Below are 6,923 nucleotides of genomic sequence, written 5' to 3' on the forward strand. Positions count from 1 at the left end.
GCCGCAATTCCTTCCAGTTCTCTGCTGCCAATGACTGGAACAAATTGCAAAAATCTCTGAAGCTGGAGACTCTTATCTCCCTCACTAACTTTAAGCATCAGTTGTCAGAGCACCTTACCGATCACTGCACCTGTACACAGCCCATCTGAAATTAGCCCGCCCAACTACCTCATCCCTATATTGTTATTTATTTTGCTCATTTGTACCCCAGTATCTCTATTTGCACATCATCTCTTGCACATCTATCATTCCAGTGTTAATACTAATTGTAATTATTTTGCACTATAGCCTATTTTATTGCCTTACCTCCATAACTTGCTAAATTTGCACACACTGTATATTATATGTATTTCTGTTGTATTTTTGACTTTGTTTTGTTTTACCCCATATGTAACTCTGTGTTGTTGTTTTTATCGCACTGCTTTGCTTTATCTTGGCCAGGTCGCAGTTGTAAATGAGAACTTGTTCTCAACTGGTTTACCTGGTTAAATAAAGGTGAAATAAAAATAAAAAAACAATTGGGATCACCCCTTCCTGTATAGGTACTAGTCCCCCAGAATTATTACATTTACATTTTACATTTTAGTCATTTAGCAGACGCTCTTATCCAGAGCGACTTACAGTTAGTGAGTGCATACATTTTCATACTGGCCCCCCGTGGGAAACGAACCCACAACACTGGCGTTGCAAGCGCCATGCTCTACCAACTGAGCTACAGGGGACGAAATACCCTTTCTTGCAAAAAAATAAAGCCGATTTGATTTAGACTTTGTACAATTTCATAAAGTGTTTTATTCTAGTTTACCATGGAGTCAAAAAGCAACTATAGCTCTAGTCCATGCCCCGAGACTCGCTTGGGCTTGTTTGCTACAGAACTGTCCGTTCAAGGCTAAGGCTTGCTCAAAGTCCGCCTGTCTGCTCACCAGCCCCGAAAACCCCGAACCGAAGATCGAGATCAGATTGGAAATGTTCGAAGTGTCCAAGTGTTCCGAATTTGCATAGGAACAGTCCTCGAATTTCGCTATTTTACACGGCGTAAAATCCGATACCTCCTCAATATCATATATATACTATTCAAAGTCAACCTTGCGTTTCTTGGCTGGGTACTGTGCGCCCTGGCAGCACTGTTGGAGAGACGCGCAGCAGTCCTGGTGAAGGTACCCATTCTCCACAGTAGTCACTACGTGCGTGTCCAAATCGAGCACCGTCGTTTTGTTGCAGTGTAAATTGTTGTTCACCGGGGAAAAGTCGCAATTCGATACAGGGTCATCCTCGGCACAACAGCTCTGGTAGAACGAGGGCTCGGTCTCCTTGCAGACCTCGTCGCTTTGGCGAGAGAGAGGCGAGGAGCAGGCGGAGGGGGTTTGCATATGCGCTGAATGCACTGCTGCTAGGTGGCTCACTGGCAGCAGCGCGCAGCACAGACTCGCCGGCTCGCTCACCCCGCCGTTGCCGCAGCAGTCCCCACTCTGCTCCTCACAGTCCTCGGCCAAATCCAGTGGGTTTAACTCCTGGATCTCGTTGCAGACGGTCATCACCTCTTCGTACTGCTGCATTCTGTAAATCTCCGCGTACTTCTCGTTCATGTAGACCTGCCAGGACACCAGGAGATTTTTGTGCAGCTTGATGCCTCCTCTCTGCGTCCTGGAGTTGTGGAACTTCCGTAAGGAAATGGAGATTAGACTTTGTGCATCCTCTGCACACTCCATCGTGTTGATCATGATGGTGATATAGTCGTTTCCCGCTCCTCTCCGACGCAGAAAAGCGACTTTCTCTCAGTGGAAGTCACGATATTTCGTTTGGGGGCGAAGGCTAAATCAGCTCTGTGGTGAAACATTGAACACGGCTGTCCGCTTCCCTCTGTACGCGAGCAAGCAATCATCAATTATCTCCTACTCTACGGAGGAATTCATCCCCACAATGTAATCTTGATAATTCCCGACAGTTTCATACAACAGGAATGGGTTCTCCCTCCTCTAGCCACCTCTTCTATATAACAAGTTAGTTAAAACAGTTTCACACCACACCTGGAATCACCCCTTCCTGTATAGGTACTAGTCCCCCAGAATTATCTCCTACTCTACGGAGGAATTTATCCCCACAATGTAATCTTGATAATTCCTGACAGTCTCATACAACAGGAATGGGTTCTCCCTCTTCTCTATACAACCACCTGGAATTATTCATGGATGTGACTTTTGAGCAAATATTAGGTCTCACACGTATACAACCTTACATGATTTTTGGTTAACACTATCGGTAACCCAGAGTTTGTAAGGCTCCAGTTTCATGAAACGGATAGAGTTACGGCAAAATCTACAGTTGTTTGTGACTTTTGACTTTACTAATATTCTATTTCTCACACATGCTATTTTAATTCCTTCTGGTGTACTTTTTGTATTTGTTTAACCCAGATTATTTGTTGACTGTTCTATAATCTCTTTCAGGTTACATCCCTTAGGTGTACTTTTAATAGTTCCTTCTATTTCAACACCGGGTAGATTCTTTTGGTAATGGCCTATTACCGTGAATCGTTACGGACCCACCAACATTTCACTTAAAATGGCTACGCATTGATCAATTTGCTACTTTAAATTATGACGTTACCCTCAGTCAATATTTTAGCAAGTTCTCAAATCAATTTCACCAAGTAATGAATAAAGACTACTGACCTTATCCTTGCAGCCGAGATTCGATGTAGGTTTGGATTCCGTCACCGTCTCTGTCATTAATCAAGTGACCTCTGGCCTGTCTTAACCCTTAATGTCAAAGGGCAGGACTTTCTATTTACGAATGTATCATTCGCTCGTCAACGGTTTTCAGAGTTACCTGGAATGACAGAGGCAGGTATTGGATTCCGGCTCTCGAAGGACCAAGCTGTTATGTTAATTATTTAACAAACTATTTCAGTGTCTCTGTGCGTCTCCCAAAATCAAGAAATGGACAGAGTCCCGGTCTGCATAGTCAGAGATATTTATTCATTGAGAATTCTGCCATCACAATTTCAGAGTCCATCTTTTATATTCATACGTCATACAAAAATCCCTCCCCTCTTTAGGCGGGCTGTAGTTTTCCACTTTAAAACTGCTCTCCTGACCATCAGTTCACACACACACACACATATACACACACACACACACACATGCATTCCTTAGTTATCGCCGTCCTCACAATATCCTGCATACTCCTTAAAAAGCCTAACAGTTTCTCTCCTCCCTAAATTGGGAGGCCCCTTTATCTTGGTTTCTCAGTTGTCTGTAGACAGCTCTCCTTGTCCTTTGTTGTCTGGTCTAACTCTTACTCACATTGCTAAATAGTAGCTCAATGTCATAGTCTTTACTGGTCCTACACTCACACATTCTAACACATTTCACACAGTTTCAGGGTGTAATAATTAGTCATTAATAATTAATCTATCAGTGTCGCTCCCTGGTCTCCATCTAACTGGGCACACTGTAGAGAGAAACAACAAGTCACACATCTGCCCTGCGATCAAACAGTGTATATCAAACACATTTGCTCACTAAATGCACTGTATATTCTAATACAAATGGGAACTGAGCTGAAGACTAAAATGTAAATGTAAATGTATATTGGTGCCTAACAATATGAGTCTCCTGTCATGTCCTGAGATGTCAGCACTTCCTACTCTAAATCCCCAACCTGCTCTCTGTCCCCTCCTCCTCTCACCCTCTCCAAACTTGTCAGTGTGCTGGAAGGCCTGCACCAGGCGCAGTGTCTCATCCACAGAGCACCCCACTGGCAGGTCGTTGATGGTGATCTGCCTTAGGATGCCGTTGTCATCAATCACAAACAGACCTCTGGACAGCAGGGAGGAAGGTTAGAACAGGTTTAGGGCTGAGCACTGTATAAAGGTCAGTAAATGGGTAGCTGTGAGTGAGAGAGCGAGAGAACAGGATTATAAGACTTGTCCCAGAGCTTGGTAACAGACCTGTAGGCTATGCCCTCATCCTCCTTCAGCACTCCATAGACCCTAGAGATGGCCTGGGTGAGGTCAGCCAGCAGAGGGATCTTCATGAGGCCCAGACCTCCCTGCTTCCTCTCTGTGTTGATCCTGCACCGGAGGGGGAGAGATATAATCACTATTACACACACAATAAATACAGGACTGTACGCAAATGCCTGCAGACAGACTGATTATTGATGACTTGAACAATGGCCGCTAAACATCTGCTGTGTATCTGGAGGTGCAAACCGACTCAGTCAGTCTTGCAAGGTCTTATCACAGCTACACAGGCTGACAGGAGAAGCTTAACTCTGGGCAGGATGGGGCTTCAGGACCCTATGCAGCCTAGCGCATTTACTTCCTGGATTCCTCTTCACAAACATGAAAATGATTACCTAACCATAGCCACACGATGGGGTATTAAGTTAGATATATGCAGCATGATGAAAAATAATTAAATAAAAACATAGATTATACAGAAGGACAGTAGAGGACAAGATTCTGGTTTGTTTTCCTATATCAGTATTTTCCATATATGACCCTAGTATAGCTCATGGTCTCACCAGGCAGGTGACTGAAGTGGGAGTCTGTAGAGGCTGCCAGGACCTCACAGCCACTCTCCTGAACTCCTCAGCATGTTCACTGAAGGCCACGATCTCAGTGGGGCACATAAAAGTGAAGTCCAGCGGATAGAAAACCAGTACCACATACTTCCCTTAGCGAGAAAAGAGAAATGGGATTTCAAAAGTACAGTGAGGGAAAAAAGTATTTGATCCCCTGCTGATTTTGTATGTTTGCCCACTGACAAAGACATGATCAGTCTATAATTTTAATGGTAGGTTTATTTGAACAGTGAGAGACAGAATAACAACAACAAAATCCAGAAGAACGCATGTCAAACATTTTATAAATTGATTTGCATTTTAATGAGGGAAATAAGTATTTGACCCCTCTGCAAAACATGACTTAGTACTTGGTGGCAAAACCCTTGTTGGCAATCATAGAGGTCAGACGTTTCTTGTAGTTGGCCACCAGGTTTGCACACATCTCAGGAGGGATTTTGTTCCACTCCTCTTTGCAGATCTTCTCCAAGTCATTAAGGTTTCAAGGCTGACGTTTGGCAACTCGAATCTTCAGCTCCCTCCACAGATTTTCTATGGGATTAAGGTCTGGAGACTGGCTAGGCCACTCCAGGACCTTAATGTGCTTCTTCTTGAGCCACTCCTTTGTTGCCTTGGCCGTGTGTTTTGGGTCATTGTCATGCTAGAATACCCATCCACGAACCATTTTCAATGCCCTGGCTGAGGGAAGGAGGTTCTCACCCAAGATATGACGGTACATGGCCCTGTCCATCGTCCCTTTGATGCGGTGAAGTTGTCCTGTCCCCTTAGCAGAAAAACACCCCCAAAGCATAATGTTTCCACCTCCATGTTTGACGGTGGGGATGGTGTTCTTGGGGTCATAGGCAGCATTCCTCCTCCTCCAAACACGGCGAGTTGAGTTGATGCCAAAGAGCTCCATTTTGGTCTCATCTGACCACAACACTTTCACCCAGGTCTCCTCTGAATCATTCAGATGTTCATTGGCAAACTTCAGACGGGCCTGTATATGTGCTTTCTTGAGCAGGGGGGACCTTGCGGGCGCTGCAGGATTTCAGTCCTTCACGGCGTAGTGTGTTACCAATTGTTTTCTTGGTGACTATGGTCCCAGCTGCCTTGAGATCATTGACAAGATCCTCCCGTGTAGTTCTGGGCTGATTCCTCACCGTTCTCATGATCATTGCAACTCCACGAGATGAGATCTTGCATGGAGCCCCAGGCCGAGGGAGATTGACAGTTCTTTTGTGTTTCTTCCATTTGCGAATAATCGCACCAACTGTTGTCACCTTCTCACCAAGCTGCTTGGCGATGGTCTTGTATCCCATTCCAGCCTTGTGTAGGTCTACAATATTGTCCCTGACATCCTTGGAGAGCTCTTTGATCTTGGCCATGGTGGAGAGTTTGGAATCTGATTGATTGATTGCTTCTGTGGACAGGTGTCTTTTATACAGGTAACAAACTGAGATTAGGAGCACTCCCTTTAAGAGTGTGCTCCTAATCTCAGCTCGTTACCTGTATAAAAAACACCTGGGAGCCAGAAATCTTTCTGATTGAGAGGGGGTCAAATACTTATTTCCCTCATTAAAATGCAAATCAATTTATAACATTTTTTACATGCGTTTTTCTGGATTTTTTTGTTGTTATTCTGTCTCTCACTGTTCAAATAAACCTACCATTAAAATTATAGACTGATCATTTCTTTGTCAGTGGGCAAACGTACAAAATCAGCAGGGGATCAAATACTTTTTTCCTTCACTGTATTGCTTACAGTTTATGGTAATTTGCCTAATAGTAAAAAATCTGCGTCCATGGCTTAACCTCAACACCATGGGATGTGTATAGATAAGCAGAGATTTAAGTCTGAGAAATGTTGAGTTTGAATGTATTATTTTGTTTGTGTGTAGTTGATTTCACACCAAAGCAAAGCCTCTCCATTCACCCAGTTCCACCATTACCTCTGTAGTAATCTTGGTTACCCAGAAGTAAACTTCTCGCAAAGTTGTCACTTCCCTTTTACACGTGAATCTGTCCATGAGAGATTACCTCTGTAGTCGGACAGCTTGACCTCTTTGAACTGTCTGTCCACTACGGCTGTAGGAGTGAACTCTGGGGCTGGCTGGCCAATGTTGGCGTTTCCGGCTGACATGATGAAAACTGCTCTCTGGTGGAAAAAGAGGCTGACGTGAATCAGAGTGGACAACCTTGGTTAGCAGCATGACAGGCCAATAGACTTAATATTTCAAGAAGGGTATTCATTGAGCTTAAAAGTAAAATTCATGTTTGAGTACTATAAGCCACACTGACCAAAACGAAAGTGTGTGGACTAAGAAAGCTGACATTTTGATTTCTTGAGACAT

General features: G+C 44.0%; 2 pseudogenes; both read right to left on the bottom strand.

Annotated features, from left to right (window-relative positions):
* Nucleotides 1-652: 652 nt before the first annotated feature.
* On the bottom strand, nucleotides 653-1,721 carry LOC121570514 (annotated as a pseudogene).
* A 1,673-nt stretch (nucleotides 1,722-3,394) lies between these two features.
* LOC121570201 lies at nucleotides 3,395-6,712 on the bottom strand (annotated as a pseudogene).
* Between the last annotated feature and the right edge of the window lie 211 nt (nucleotides 6,713-6,923).

Source organism: Coregonus clupeaformis, chromosome 7 (assembly GCF_020615455.1).
Source record: "Coregonus clupeaformis isolate EN_2021a chromosome 7, ASM2061545v1, whole genome shotgun sequence".
In the NCBI taxonomy this organism is placed as follows: Eukaryota; Metazoa; Chordata; class Actinopteri; order Salmoniformes; family Salmonidae; genus Coregonus; species Coregonus clupeaformis.